This window comes from Canis lupus, chromosome 22, assembly GCF_003254725.2.
Source record: "Canis lupus dingo isolate Sandy chromosome 22, ASM325472v2, whole genome shotgun sequence".
Taxonomy (NCBI): domain Eukaryota; kingdom Metazoa; phylum Chordata; class Mammalia; order Carnivora; family Canidae; genus Canis; species Canis lupus.
The window spans coordinates 32,381,314-32,397,672 of NC_064264.1; the positions used below are offsets into that span (position 1 = coordinate 32,381,314).

The window sequence follows — 16,359 nt, forward strand, 5'->3', positions numbered from 1 at the left end:
GAGACCATATAATGTTTGTCCTTCTCCAATTGACTTATTCCACTCAGCATAATACCCTCCAGTTCCATCCACGTCGAAGCAAATGGTGGGTATTTGTCATTTCTAATCGCTGAGTAATATTCCATTGTATACATAGACCACAGCTTCTTTATCCATTCATCTTTCGATGGACACCGAGGCTCCTTCCAGTTTGGCTATTGTGGACATTGCTGCTAGAAACATCGGGGTGCAGGTGTCCTGCCATTTCACTGCATCTGCATCTTTGGGGTAAATCCCCAGCAGTGCAATTGCTGGGTATTCTTCCCTTTTCTTGTCCTATTTCCCATATATTCCATCCAATTAGTTACTTTTTTAAACTGACATCCATACCTTTTGTTCTTTTATTCTTTGCATTTCCACTGCTACTACTTTTCCCCAGGCCCCACTGCCTTTCTTGCTTACCAGTGGCAAAAGTGTTCTCATCTATCTGTCCTCTCTGGTCCATCCTACGCATGGCAACCCAAACTATTCTGCTTAAGATTCTGTTTTGTGTTCCAAAGCACCTATCATTTCAAGTGCTCTTTTTTTTTTAATTTATTTTTTATTGGTGTTCAATTTACTAACATACAGAATAACCCCCAGTGCCCATCACCCATTCACTCCCACCCCCCGCCCTCCTCCCCTTCTACCACCCCTAGTTCGTTTCCCAGAGTTAGCAGTCTTTACGTTCTGTCTCCCTTTCTGATATTTCCCACACATTTCTTCTCCCTTCCCTTATATTCCCTTTCACTATTATTTATATTCCCCAAATGAATGAGAACATATAATGTTTGTCCTTCTCCGACTGACTTACTTCACTCAGCATAATACCCTCCAGTTCCATCCACGTTGAAGCAAATGGTGGGTATTTGTCATTTCTAATAGCTGAGTAATTTCAAGTGCTCTTTAATCTGAAACTAATTTACCCTTCATATTCCTTACACTTTGGCAAAACAAACAGCTTGCTCGGTGATCCTTATATCAGGTATGATTTCATCCATGCTTTGTCCTCTACCTGTTAAAATCTTCTTTCCCACTCTCCCACCCACCCCAACTCACCATGGAGAAATCCAGCTTCCCTCAAGACTCAACTCAAATACTACCTCCTCCCTGAGGTCTTTATAATTGTCCTTAAATGATAATACTCTTAGCCCTTTAATGCTGAATCACCACTGTATGAATGCTCCCTGTAGGTCTTAATCAGCTCTGTATCTTTAAGGTATTTAGCATAATGTCTTCATACATTCATTCAATGAGCAAATGACTTTTATTTTATTTTTTTAAGATTTTATTTATTTATTCATGAGACACACACACACAGAGAGAGAGAGAGAGAGAGAGAGAGAGAGGTAGAGACACAGGTAGAGAGAGAAGCAGGCTCCATGCAAGGAGCCCAATGTGGGACTCAATCCCGGGACTCCAGGATCATGCCCTGGGCTGAAAGGAGGCACTCCACCACTAAGCCACCCAGGTGTCCCGAGTAAATGACTTTTAATCAGAGCATTTATTCGTTTAATTATTCAACAAATGTTTATTGAACACCTGCTAGGTGTGAAGCATTGTCCTAAGTACAGGATACACCAATAAGCCAAACAGACCCAAATCCCTGTTCACAAGGAGCTTGAACTTTAGTGTATGAGAAGGATGAGAGAGCAGACAGACGATAATAAAATAAGTGAGAAAAAATATGTAGCATTTTAGAAAGTAACAAGTGATACAAAAAGAAAGTTAGAGGTGTTTAAGGAGCTCTGGAAGTGCCAGGTGGGTGGTGGTGAGGATTGTAATTTAAATAGCTCTGCCAGGGATGCCTGGGTGGCTCAGTTGGTTAAGCATCTGCCTTCAGCTCAGGTCATGGTCCTGGGGTCCTGGGATGGAGCCCCAAGTCGGGGTCCTTGCTCAGGGGGAGCCTTCATCTCCATCTGCCCCTTCCCCCTGCTTGCGTTCTGTCTCTCCCTTTCTCTCAAATAAATAAAATCTTTAAAAAAATAAATAAATAGGCTTGCCACAGTAAGCTCAGTGAGAAAACTGAGCCAAAGTTAGAAGAAGAGAAGTCAGTGAGTTTTCCAGACTGTTGGTGGGAAGAGCGTTCCAGTGGAAAGAACAGCTAGTGGAAAATCCTAAGGGGGAGCATATCTGGTATGTTTCTCGCCCAACAACAGGATGGTGTCCCTGGAAGACAAGCGAGAAGAGGACAAGAGTAGGGATGGAGGTCAGAGAGGGCAGGGTAGGTGGATCCTGTAAGGACTTTGGCTTTTCCCCGGAAGGAAATCTGAAGCCACTAAAGGGCTTTTATCCAGAGTGGTGGGATCTAGTCCTGTCTTCATCATATTTTATTCTCATTTCTTTTTCACCTTTTGTGCATAAAGATGTTGACCTAAAAGAGACACACTGAATAGAGTCCCACTACAAGCATGGGCAGTTGGTGGACCCCAGAGAGTGGGAAAGAGCACTTCATGTTCCAGCTGCTGGCTCAGAGTCAACAGACCTGAAAAGGTGGCAGAAATAGGTCATACCGCCCTACCTATAGCTCTGGGTTCTTGTGACCATCCACCGATGGACTGTTCCTTTCCTTTTAGTCCACATGCACTAACCAGAAGTCTCTAGTCTTTCTGAAATTTTACTGAAAATTTCACGTATTCTAGCAATAGCTTTCAGATAGCTTTGTCAATGTGTAAAGTAACAGTAATGGTTACATTCCTAAGTATTCCATAAAATTGGCAAATTAGCCATTGGTTTTAAGTCCAGTTTTGGAAACATCGTTTTCAATTTGCTTTACTGGCAAATATGGAAAATTTAAATTTAAACTGGGCCTACTGTCTTGTTCTTCCACAACATCCTCTGGTGTGAGTACTAATGAGCTGTGGATTGGCCAAAAATTTGTCATCAGCAGGAAAGAGTTGGAAAAGGATGACAGTGCCTTGTACATGGATCCAAGGTGGCAGATGTGGGGGCAAGACTCACTGTGTTCCTTGCCTTGGGTCACAAACTGCTCCCACAGTGCTGAGGAAAGAGTCCTCCTTGGGAGAAACCAAAGTGCCCTGGCATCTTGCTCATCTCAATTCTGTGCTTATGTGACCTTGCTAGAGTGTGTTATGGGTACCCTACTATATTGTGGCTGAGATGGAGGGAGCTGATTTGGGACTGGTGCCACCTCTGCCAGTCTAGTTAACATGCTCATGGTCACTAACCACTTGTGGATTAGGGCCTCTAAATTAGGGAAGAAAAGTCCAACCTTAATACAGAGTTTACTCGATCACAGGGAAGAAATTGGTTGCAGTGGTCCAGGCCTCAAGTCAGACCACAGGATCTGAGTACCCTAGGCCCTCCACCCTTTTCCTTCCTTGCTATGTGACCTTGGGAAAGTCATGCAGCCTCCCTGAGCTTTGGTTTCTATATTTGCCTGTTGGGGTCACAAAATTTATTCTGTAACATTGTTGTTAGCATTTTAGTAATAATTTCCTATTGAGGGTTTCGCAAATGGTAGCTCTTCAATAAATGCCAAATCATATTATCAAATGATTCCACTGTTCCATCAAATATAACTCTTCCGAGTCATGTATTTTAGCAATTTACCTTTAACCCATGTAACAGATTAATGACTTTTCCCCGATTTTAAATGTGAGTGGCACTATTGAGTCCACATACATTTTAAAAAACTTGATTTTCAAGGTAATTCTTCTACCGGACTGATAACAATGAAGTAGAAATTGCTGTTTGTTTAGCTATGAAGAATATTCCCAGAGGGAGTATTGTGAAATATCAAAATGGGAAAAAAGAATTGGTGAGTGAATTTTAAAGTTCCTTTTGTCTCCCCAAAGATTTTCTAAGAGAGATACATTTTGCACACTGTGGGTTTTAGTCCTTTCATATATAGAAATTTGGGGAGATCTGTTATATGCCAGGCTCTGAGAATAACAAATGAGTGGGCTTCATGAAGCTCCTAGCTTAGAAAAGTTTTTAGTCTGGTAGATAAAACACTTTATATTGTATTATATTACAATGTGATGAGTTCCAGCAGAGTGTAGCAGTACCTGAGGGCAAAAAGATGATTTTGATGATCTCTTGCTTGTCTCTTCCTGCTGATTGGTTTGGTGGTGAGAAATAAAGGACCAGGATATTGTGATTTTTGGAAGCCATTCCCTGCTAAGATAGGACTGGGTGTTGTGTGCTAATGGGAGAAGGGTATTTAGGATAAAATAATTGTTAGGCACTTCCATTTTTACCAATCACCGTAAGTGATTAGTGGTACTAGCATTTCCATTTTTCAATGGATTGTTAACTCCTTAATGATTATGAAAAATGTCCCTTCTCCGTAGGCTACTTTTTTCCCCCCTACTATTGACATTATGACCATCGATTCCCATCCGCATCCACAAAAGTTACACAGACAGCTAACCTAGACAAACAACTCTCTGGTATTTGCATATCCTCCCTGTTGGACTTAGGGGTTCAGGCTGCCATGTGGACTGAGTCTAAGGGACTTAAAATGAAAGAGGGTCTGGTAAGCTCCTGCCAAAGGCGACTCTGATACAGAGATGGGCCTTTTGCATCCTGCCAAAACCAGAGTGGTTCTCAAGCTGTTTAACTTGTGATTATTTTCTCCTGTTGCCTTTTCTTTGAAAACTAATTGTAGATGTGAAATGGCCATGTTTAAATAATTCATAAAAAAAATAATAAATCCAGAGGAAAGTGGCAAAGGTGCAGAGAAACCTGGCGAAGTACAAAGACAGGGTCGAGCCCGTTGCAGTTTTCCAAGAGGCTCTCCTTACTCTGGAGTGCTTAATTAGGCCTGCCTGCCTGTTTGGCCCTGGGTTGGTTTTGTTCTTTCAAGAGAGCTGTTGACCTAATCCTACATTAGAACGCACTGAGCAGTAGCTTCTCACAGTTCATGAAAACATTTGTAAATGCTGTTATTTGGGCATGGGGGAAAAATCGGTACCCTCTGACTGAGGGAAACTCATACATTTATAATCGTATTTTTTAATGTTGAGGAACAGCCTTTTAGCTCTACCAATTATGCAAACCAGTTAGACAACATTGTTTAATGTAAGCAACTAAATGCCCAGAAGATTCTTAACTAGAAAAACAAGAGCTTCTGCAAGTTTTGGAGATTATTCCAACCAGACAATTAATTGAACTAACTCTACAGTGCCTTTGTAAGGTTTATAGCTCCTGGAACTGTTGCTGTACTTACAGAAGTGTTTTAAATGTTACATCCTTGAAACTTCTAGATCAATTAGTTTGTGATAGAAGGCAATCTCTAGGTCTAAAATTACTTTTTTAATGCTGATATAACATTTTTAGTAATAAGCTTTTTCTTTTCATTTTTTTTCTTTTTTTTCTTTTTCTTTTTTTTTTTTTCTTTTTTTTTTTTTTTTGTACAAGTAATTAGTAACTCCTGCCCTGGAGAAACTGCTGCATATTGGTTAGACTTTCACCCCCAAACTTTGAGAGAACTTCCATCATGTTTTTAACAGCCCCTCCTCAAATGTGGGTGGGTAGCTAGAACAGTAGGCAGGAAAGTGGCTCAACAGTGCTAGGAGGAGTGGAGTTGTGTCTCTCTATTCTACCACACCTGCTAAATACGGCCAGGTTTGAGGATCAGTGCTGTTCAACTACGCACTGCTTCAACTATTCTGTATGGCCATTTTAGTATCTCTTTTAAAAGTACCATGGTGTTTCCTCTGCCACATAATACAAAACATGCTTCTGTCTGATGCTTTGTGATCGAAAGAGTGGTCTTCAAAGTTGACATTCAAAAATATCCTTCTGGCTACTTAAATACTACGTGACTCTTGTTATCCCAAGTCTCAGCCAAGAAGATGTTTGTCACTTAATTGCTGCTGAGGATCACAGATGACGGTTTATAGGTTTAGGCAAATCGTGGGCAGCACTTTGTTAACCAACGGAAGAGTGCACTGATACCTGATAATTATCCTATGGAGCTCAATTGGCCCTTAACGGCACCAGCCCGACCAGCATCAGGGAGCCTGTTTCAACACAAAAGCTCCTTCTTGTTAATTAACCCGTGTGCACTTGTTACAAATGAAACCTATTTGTTTCCAGTTAATACATTTGCTGCTACTTTAAATATTCATTTATTTTTATGCTTGTTAAGTGAAAGGTGGAGAAGACTGGTTTGGATGACTGCCATCAGTATGCACTGAGCCTTAAGAGAGCAGCAAAGAGACTAATATGTCAATTATGTCGCTATGTGTTCAGTGGGCCCCCAAATCTGCTTGAGAAAGATAAGTTTCTCTCAACCATGAAAACAAGATAGGGGCGATCGAGAAGCAAGGCACCCGTGACAGTAATTAGTGAGTTTTTATGTGGCGAGAATTTTTCCTAAATGTTAAATGCAATTCCTTGGAAGCTTGGTTCCATTTTCCCATCTACGTCTTGACTTGTATCTGGGTGGATAAAAAACTGGACACATGCAAACAGATATGTCTAGATTCTCCCTTCAGCTGGCTTCAACCAAATAAAACAATGAACCAAACTTAAGAGGAATTTGCTTACTTTTAAGCAAAAGTAATTTGAGAATCATAAGGAAATTAAGGTGTACACCATAATATGTCAGAAGTATGGTAATTGAAAAAGCAATAGAAACAATGAACATGCGCTAATTTAGCATGTTTTACATAAAAAATCTAGAATAAAATCATGATTCTTGGAAAGGCTGCCAAAATTATCACTTAAAATTTTGGCGATCTAGAATTGATTTTAAGTATTTGTTATATTATTCTCCAAAATTCATGTTGGAAAATTTCCTAAAACACACATTTCTCAAAGTAAGAATAACTTACCTTACAAATTATTTAAAGAGATGAAAAAGTAATACTTTATGCCAGTGTGAAGAAGGACTTTTAGTTTTTATTTGGATGAAATATTGGAGTGTCGTGGCTTTAAAATTTGCTCTTCAGAATATTTTCTTTCTGTTTTTGTTGCACCAAAAATTATGCATATGTGACTTCAATTAGTTTCTCTTAGCTGCATACAGAGTTCAAAATATACTTAAATATTGGTGGAAGCAACATTCCCACAGCCACCAATCAATTACTTTGATTCTTCTGTTTTAAAATTGGTCCAATAATGCACTTTAGAATGGGTCAATATGGCCTCCTATATAGAGTAATATGTCTAATTTGCTTCTATTCATCATGATCATGTAGTTAAGAACAATATACGGAAGAATGATATGTAAAATTGACAAAAGAATTTATAAAATTGCTATGTGGGTATAATGTTTTGAAGAGGTGGAACACATCCCTACTTCCTCTTTTTCCCATGGACTGTAGTACTCTGGGTATATTGTTCATTTGCATTAACTTGATGGGCCAGCACACCCACATTCTCTGTTTACCAACTCAAAAGAGACCATTTCTCTGTGCCCAGAAGGAATGCTTTCTTGCTGCCCCCTGCAGCATCATTCAGAAATACTAGAGAAAAAATGCTTTTCACTCTCGCCTTCCCAAATCACTTTTCTTCTCAATGCGAATTCTTCATTAATAGCACCAACAAAACTTATGAGTATTACACGTGGCAAATGCTGTGGAGATGGTACCAGAAGGACTATAATAACATCCACCTACCATCATACTATCTTTTAAGTTCTACTATCACCAATTCAGGATGGTGATCAGGGAACAAGAAGGGAAAACATGGAAGTTCATCCTCTGGCTAATGTCCTCTGTGTAACTCACCCATTAAAAGAATGTAAATTCATTATGTAACATAGGAAACTGAAAGCACTGACTTGGGACTCAGGAAACCTCTCTGTGTTGCCTTGGTGAAGTAAGAAACATCCTCATGCCTAAGTTTATTCATCTATTCCTTCTTACTTAGCACAACTGGAGAACCAAAGAAAAAAACCAACAGGCTGTTTTCATTTGCATCCTGGTGTATGTTGGACTCACATGAGGGATGCTTAACTCTTAGAACACTACAGCTGTGTTTAGTATGTCATAATCAACATAAGGTACCTCATCCTTCTGTCATTAAGTGGGTATTTGGAAAAAGTCGTTACATCCTTAGGCATTGCTTTAGTGCTAGGAAAGATCTGAAAAATTCATAGTGATCACTTACCTGAAGTCTTATCTCACCTATTGCCTATATCATTCTGATTAACCACACATATGCTGCCTTGAACTGCTATGCACAACTGCATTCATCTACTTACATAATAAATGTTGCAAATATATGTTACTTATGCACATTTCTGGTTAGTCATTAACAGAAATAATCCAGTGCTCATTATAAACCAAGCAATCATTGTCTACTATTTATAAGACAATTATAACACTTAAGTCCTCACACCTTTGATTAATATTCTCGTTACTGATCTAAGCCTATCTGAGCATTCTTTTATTTATTTTTTTTTAATTTTTTTTTCAATTTTTATTTATTTATGATAGTCACAGAGAGAGAGAGAGAGAGAGGCAGAGACATAGGCCGAGGGCGAAGCAGGCTCCATGCACCGGGAGCCTGATGTGGGATTCGATCCCGTGTCTCCAGGATCGCGCCCTGGGCCAAAGGCAGGCGCCAAACCGCTGCACCACCCAGGGATCCCTATCTGAGCATTCTTTAGGTTCTTTTGAGTAGATACACATAGCTTTTAATCGTTAGAAGTAGTTGAGGTCTAAAATTCTTCCCCCCTCCCCAGAACTTGGCTACCTAACGGTTATGTTATAATAAAAGCAATTGTGAGAATTAATTCTGCAACACATATATCTATCAGTAATCAGGACAAGGAAAAGACACACAGTCTTCTCTGTAAAAACATTCTTATGTAACTTATTATGTAGATTGGTGTGCCTACCCACTTAAACCATACACATTGTGCCTCTTACTCAATGGGGCAAACAGATTGATTGTGTTACAGGATTCAGGTGGAAGATGGAAGAGAGTTCACCATGAATGATGGTGGAGAAATGCAACACAAAGAAGACAGACTCGATCAGACTCCCAGGAAAAGGCAGGTCTTAGATGAATGAAGTGGGGCCAAGGACGACCTAAGTGGGAAAGAAGTACCAAAAGTTCAAAGATGGAAATCCTGCAGTCAGGCTTATATATTTATGGGATCGCACTTTTCCTAAATCCAGCTGTCAAAGTTGGAACAACATTTTGAACATGAGGAACATTATCATCAAATTATAGGTGTCTTAGCAGCCATACCACCAGAATTAATCTATTCTAATAGGCCACTCAGGCATAAAGATTGTGGATTTCTATTTTTTATAGGCAACTTGACTTTCAGTTGGAATATTTTATAACCTATTCCCTAAAACATGAAGGGCCATGAAAACACTACCTGTATTCCCATTGGCAGTGCAGTGTGTTATTGCTGCTAACAGTGCCAAGAGGGCAACAGTCCTTCCCCATGTTCATTCATTTGTTCATTCATTCATTCATTCATTCATTCATTTTCATCCAGCAATCTGGATTAAGCACCCACCATGTATCCAGCATTGTGCTATGTTGTAAGCAGTTTCAGTGAGTTGAGAAAAAGGCTGCTTACTATTCCTTACCACCTAGTGACAATGATGACGTTAATGGACTAAAGCAACTGTCCAAGGCTATGACCAGGGAGTGGTGGGTGGTGATGGTGGGCAGGAGGAGATAACAGGGAGCTTTAACTGACTGAGGCACCAACCCCTGAGACCCTCACCAGCAAAAATTCGCAGCTGTTTGCCTACTGGCAATCTGGAAGGCTAGGATTGCTTTTAAGGATGCCTAGAGTCTAGGCTCGATTTAACAATTTCTAAAAGTAGGCTTTAAGACTCTCAAATTGATTTTTAAATGGGGTTCCGGGGTGCCTGGGTGGCTCAGCTGGTTGGGCATCTGACTTCGGCTCAGGTCATGTCCTCAGAGTCCTGGGATTGAGCCCCACATTGAGCCCTGCATCGGGCTCCATGATCAGTGGGGAGTCTGTTCCCTTCTCCCTCTCTCTCTCTCTGTCCCTCCACCTGGCACATGCTGTCTCTGTCTCTGTCTCAAATAAATAAATAAAATCTTTTTAAAATAAAGTAAAATGGGGTTCCAATTTACAAAGTAGGAGGCCAATGTGGTGATTCCAACTGTACCCATTATTTGCTTTCATTTTCCAAGGGCATCCAGAGAATTGGCAAGAATTTCCAGCTGTTTTCCTTTCTACATTCTAAGAAAGTTGAGCTTCCAGGCTTCAAGGTACTTTGCCAGGCAACTATATGCCCAGATTTGCCTGGGACAGCCCAGATTATGTCAGTTTTCTAAGTGTGTAATTATTAATAGCACCCAATTTCCTTCTTCAAAATGTCCCATCGACACGATAATAAATTATGTGGCCAACTAATACTAGCTGACTTCAGCCTTGAATAATAGGTCTCTAAATCCACCAACAATTTGGAAAAGACTTCTGACAGGTTAAAATACTTCCAACCAAGGAAAATCGCTAGGGGGTTTTCATGATCTAGTTACATGATACTACACAAGTTTGGTCAATACAGCTAGATGGTTGATAATTCAGGGATACAATTCACTGTAGCCTGCTGGTCAAGGACACAGACTTGAGCCAGCCAGCCAAATTCCAGCTCAGTTCTGCCACTTTCTGCCAATGTGACCTTATCCTCACTATCTCACAGGATTGCATGAGGATTATATTCACTAATATATGTACAGTTCCTAGAACAGTGCCTGGCACACTGTTAGTCATATAGTAAGGGCTTCCTCTCACTGCTACCTCATCCAGAAAGATAGGCAAGGGAGTGCAGATACCTCTTCAAGACCCTGATTTCGTTTCTTTTGGATATGCCCAGAATATGGCATTGCTGGATCATAAGGTAGTTCCATTTTCAATTGTTTGAGGAACCTCCCACACTGTGTGGTATAATGGCTGCATCAATTGACCTTCCCACCACCAACACACACGGGTTCCCTTTCTCCCCCCATCCTCACCATCCTCACCTGTTATCATTTCTTTTGTTTTCCATGCCATATTATCTTTAATTAAGTATAAAGACTTCCAATCATGTCACCTAAAAACCAATTTACCCACTGCTCTATTTGGCCACCAGTCTCTTGTCTTTCTTCTCATCAATGGTGAAAAAGATACCACTTCCACAGCAAAGAGCAACACATGGTTTGTTGTCTCTGCTAATAACAAAAACACTGGAGAGCCAGGTGGCAAACCTGTTGCCATTGGCATCTGCCATGTGAAGTACATCAAAAGAACCGAGGTGTCTCTCTGTTGGTGATCAGACTAATTCTTCCCAGGTTAGCACATCTGTCACCATACACAGATTACCGATGTCAAGCTTTATGAAATCAGTGATCTTTCCAGTCTCCAAATCAATCTGAGTGGTGTCATTCACCTTGATGGGAGGTTCAGAATAGCAGATGGTGTGAGCATCATGGGTCACCAGATTTGGGATTCCTTTTGTCCCCACAAAGGTCTTTCTCAATTTGCACAACTTATACTTGACCTCCTCAGCAAAGTAGACAGTAAAGTGACCCTTCGTGCCATAGATCAGACCAAAATTCTCCCCAGTCTTGCCAATGCTGATGACATCCATCAAACCACCAGAGTACGTTTTATCAGTTCAGACCTTGCCATCAAATCTTAATAAAACGCTGCATACAGGTCTTCTTTACTTCATCTCCATTTAGTGCATATTTAAGTCTATTCTTTAGAAAAGTGATGAAAAGGAGATATCCTCTCAGTTCATGGGGACCAATAGATGGACAAGGGGCAAATACACCAGTTTATCCAGCAGCTGCTGGAGCTGCTACACACTTCAGATGCTTCTTGGGACCAGGAGCTATAGCTGCACAATGCATGAAAAGAACTGTTATCATATGTCTTTTTTGCTAATAGTCATTCTAACAGGTGTGAGGTGTATTTCCCTGAATATCAATGTTGAGCACCTTTTCATATATCTGCTGGCCATTTATATCTTCTTTCCAGAAATATCTATTCAGGTCTTTTGCTCATTTTCCAATCAAATTATTTGGTTTGTTGCTATTGAGGTTGTACATTCATTGCAGCATTATTCAAAATAGCTGAGATATGGGGCAGCCCAGGTGGCTCAGTGGTTTAGTGCCACCTTCAGCCCAGGGCTTGATCCTGGAGACCTGAGATCGAGTCTCACATTGGGCTCCCTACGTGGAGCCTGCTTCTCCCTCTGCCTGTATCTCTGCCTCTCTCTCTCTCTATCTCTCATGAATAAATAAATAAAATCTTTTTTTAAAAAAAGGAAACAAAATAGCCAAGATATGGAAACAACTTAAATGCCCATTGACAGATGAACAGATAAAGAAAATGTGGCCCACAAATACAATGAAATATTATTTAGCCTTTAAAAATCAGGAAATCCTGTCATTTGCCACAACATGGCCAAAACCGGAGGACATCATGCTAAGTGAAATAAGTCAGATGCAGAAAAACAAATGGTATATGATCTTACATGTGGAATATGAAGTAGTCAAAATCATAAAGCAGAGAGTAGAATGGTGGTTGCCAGGAGCTGAGGGGAGGGAGAAATGGGGAGATTTTGATCAAAGAATATAAAGCTTCAGTTATGCAAAATGAGTAAATTCTGGAGATTTGCTGTACAGCATGATCACTACAGTTAAAAAAACTGTATTGCATACTTGAACTTTACTAAAGAGGATAGATCTTAAGAGTTCTCAACATACACACACATTAAAAGAAAGCAAGAGAAGAAAATAGCAGCTCTGTGAGGTGATGGATATGTTAAATAAGCCTGATAGTGGCAATCATTTCACAATAGAAATGTTTGTCAAGACACCAAGTTGTATACCCTAAATGTATACAACTTTAATTTGTCAATTGTACCTAAGTAAAGCTTTAAGAAAAGGTAAGCATAGATGAGTTAACAGATCTCGTATAGATGGGGCTTTAATTGAGTAATGTCATCCTCTAATTCAATACAGCATAAAGCAAATTTAATCATCTTTGAAACCAATGGCAAGTTGCTATAAAACTTCAATTAAGATAGGATATATGTTAAAACAAAACAAAATTTTTTATTTATAGTAACACATTGAGCTTATTTGAAGTGAACCTATCTTCTGACTGACCCTACAAAAATGTTACTAGATTCCATTTTATTGCTCTCAAGACATAAAGCATCTGGTATTATTATAGTATCTTAACATTTTTTATCTTTTAATATTGTAATATTCTAAGCCCCCATCGAATATAAACTCTATTTATGTCTCCCCAGCTCTATGTAAAAGATATCATGTATATTTTTGATTTGAATATGCCTCTAAACCATATAAATTTCATTGTAGACATTTGAGGCAATATAAGTTTAACTTGAAAAAGAATCACTGGTAATACTTGATTGTTGCCTATTGAACTGGGACTAGATTATCAGACAGTTCCCAAAAGCAAATACCTTGATAAAATGTTCACAATGGAATTTAGAAATTGAATCCAAAAGACTATGTTGATGTAGTATAAATGGGAACATGAGAAAATATCAAAGTTGAAGTTTTTGTTGGAAGATGAATTTGAAATGATCTCTTATGAATATGCAACTTTTAATACATACTCTCTGAGGTACATTTACACTCACATTTAGAAGTCTAATTAGTAATAAAAAGGAAAGAGTTGGTAATGATAGCACCCCGCTCTTAGGGTCCCTATTATAGATTCTGAAAACAAATTCATTAATATCTTAATATATAATGATGTCATTTTCTGCACCTAAATACTTCAGCCCAAAAGATGTAAGCTTCAACCCCTCCCTTCCTTTTTTCTTTACATTTAATCTGTAAATTTGAAGCCTGGGAATCTTGTTACTTTCAAAGTCAGACTTTTGACATTTTTCTCCTGCAAAACAAAAGATTTTGAGGAAAAAAAGTAGCCATCATGCTTTGAAATATGTGCTTTTTCTAATGTGTGCTGTTTCTTGAAAAGGCTAACAGGCATTTGGATAGTAAACCATCAAAAACACCACTTCTAAGGCCTCTCTTTCAGGCTATTATGGGTAGAATGCCTCTTAACCCTTGAGGCAACTCAACAATTGAGTTAAGGAGATTTTCATGTATCGGTTTTGCCTGTCACATGGTTGACTTAACTTCAGGATATACTTTGCAGCTGAAGGTTCATTTCCCTCCATTTGTTAAGTGGCTAATTATAAAGGTTCACAAAAGAATTGACACAAGGGAAAGAGAGGGGCCTGGCTTCTCTCAGCAGCCCCAAGAGGCCAGTACAAGTGTCATTTGTAAAAACAGAGCGCAAATTAAGCAATGGCCAAATAAGCTGCCAGTAGCTGGGGTATAATGAAAGGGGAATTCTTATGCAGATGCAAAGCAGGCACTAAACTGTTGGGATTTTTGTTTATTTTTTTTCATTGACAACTTACTCCTAATATAAGTCATCCTGTTTAAGCTTCTCCTGCAAAAAAGTAAAATTTTAAAGCTGAGTTGACCGTAACAAGCTAAACAAAAAGACAATTTTATGCCTGCAGCTGGGATTTGCAGGTTTATTTTCTATGGTATACTGAAAATACTTCTGAATCCCAATAAAAATTGGTTTTATTTCCTGAATAAGCACGTATTTTAAACAAAGTTATTAGAAATAATGACCAGAAGCAGGAGTGTGACATGACCTATCCATATTAAGAGACAAACATTTTCCATCAAATAACAGCTTTCCTCTTTATACCCAGACCATGAATTCTAAATAGTAGCCTTTTTAACGTTTGAAAAAGCATAAACAACAAAGAAAACTCCCTTTACTTAGGAGTATTATGGCTAATGAAACAGACTGGAAATTGCTGCATTGTTTCTACCTTTCATCAAAACATCCCTATGCATAGTATTCGCATCATTATGTAAGACATTTGCAAATATGTATAATGCTTTTGCCTATGGGAAAACTCTCCTGCTCTAATGTATTCCTGAAAGATGAATGAACAATTCTTTAGGTATGATAAAAAGATTCAGAGGCTTGGATAGAGCAATGATATTAAAGCCACAAGCTCATCATTTAAATTTTTTTTTAAATGTCAACTGCTAACACTGCAGGTCTCTGTTTCACTTATGTTTTTTTCTCTGCCAACTCACCACTTCTTTTCCAATTCCTTCTCTGATTCAAGATCAGCAACCCCCAATTTGCTGGAGGCTGCCTACTTTGATACTTCAGCAGGGATCTTGTGAAGCTAGAAGTGTTCTCTGGCTTCAGATCTCTGATCTGGATTTTTGCCTAATTTGAGATTTTCAGTAGCATCTGAGACAATTGTGGAAACTGGGGCATCACCAGATAGCCATCTCATTAACCAGCTGAATGTAGTAAGGAGCTGATGCTTAGAGCATATGTGGGTTCCACGGAGACTGAAAGTATAAAAATGTGAAAAGTTTTCATCAGATTTTTGAAAGCAAATGGGGGGGGGGTGATAATGGGAATTACAGACTGGAGTAAGTTAGAACACAAATGCCAATAGAGGGGGAGCCACATCACAGGTGAGCCCCTGAGAGGTTCGGCACTTGGAGACATCAGGTATCTGATGGGTGCAAGCCAAGGAGATATGATTGGGTCAAAAGTCTGTGTATACAGTTGTTGAATTTCCTAAGGAGACTAGAGTTTTATTTTCTGGGAGAAACTGAGTGGCAAGTCTCCAGCATTCAGATATAATAGGCGCAGAAGGGGTCAGGCTCAAGGAGTGGGGTTAAAAGCAGTGATTTGATGAAGAGAAGCAGGTTAGGAGACTTTTTACCACAAATCAGAAAAAAGAAAAATGGAAGGACTCATCTTTGGGGAAACTTAATTGACTTTAAAGACAGCTTTTGATTTAAAAAAAAAAAAAAAGGTCATCTTGCTGATGAGTCCACAGTGAAATCCTTCAGTAGGAAAAGTTCCATCCACACATATGGAGCTTCTGATTTGCTTTTAATGCTTCGTTCATAGACATTGGCAGGCAATAGGGGATCATCAGGCACTTAAGTAAAGCCTCCAAAATGAAAAAGAGGATAAAAATAATCATACAAACAAAGGAATCCAGAGCAAACAGACAATGCAGAGTACAGAAGAAACTTTAAAAAATAATATCCTTAGAGAGGCAAGAAAAGATATTGTGTTCCTAAAACAAGAACCAAATGCTTTGAAAAAGAACAGAAAACAAGAAAGTACTCTTATAAATGAAGACTAGGAAAGCCAAGATAACAGTGTAATTGAAAGGCTGATAAAGACAGAAAATTTCCCAGAACAAATGTCAAAAAGGCAAAGAAATGGAAAATGGTAGAATAAAAAAGAAAGTAGTCAATTGGAAAGATGTAATGTCTTATTAACAAAAGGTCTAGAGAGCATAGAAGGAATGGAGGAGAGGAAATTAT

General features: G+C 39.1%; 1 pseudogene; it reads right to left on the minus strand.

The window, feature by feature from the left end:
• Positions 1–11,054: 11,054 nt before the first annotated feature.
• On the minus strand, positions 11,055–11,850 carry LOC112655818 (40S ribosomal protein S4-like; annotated as a pseudogene).
• Between the last annotated feature and the right edge of the window lie 4,509 nt (positions 11,851–16,359).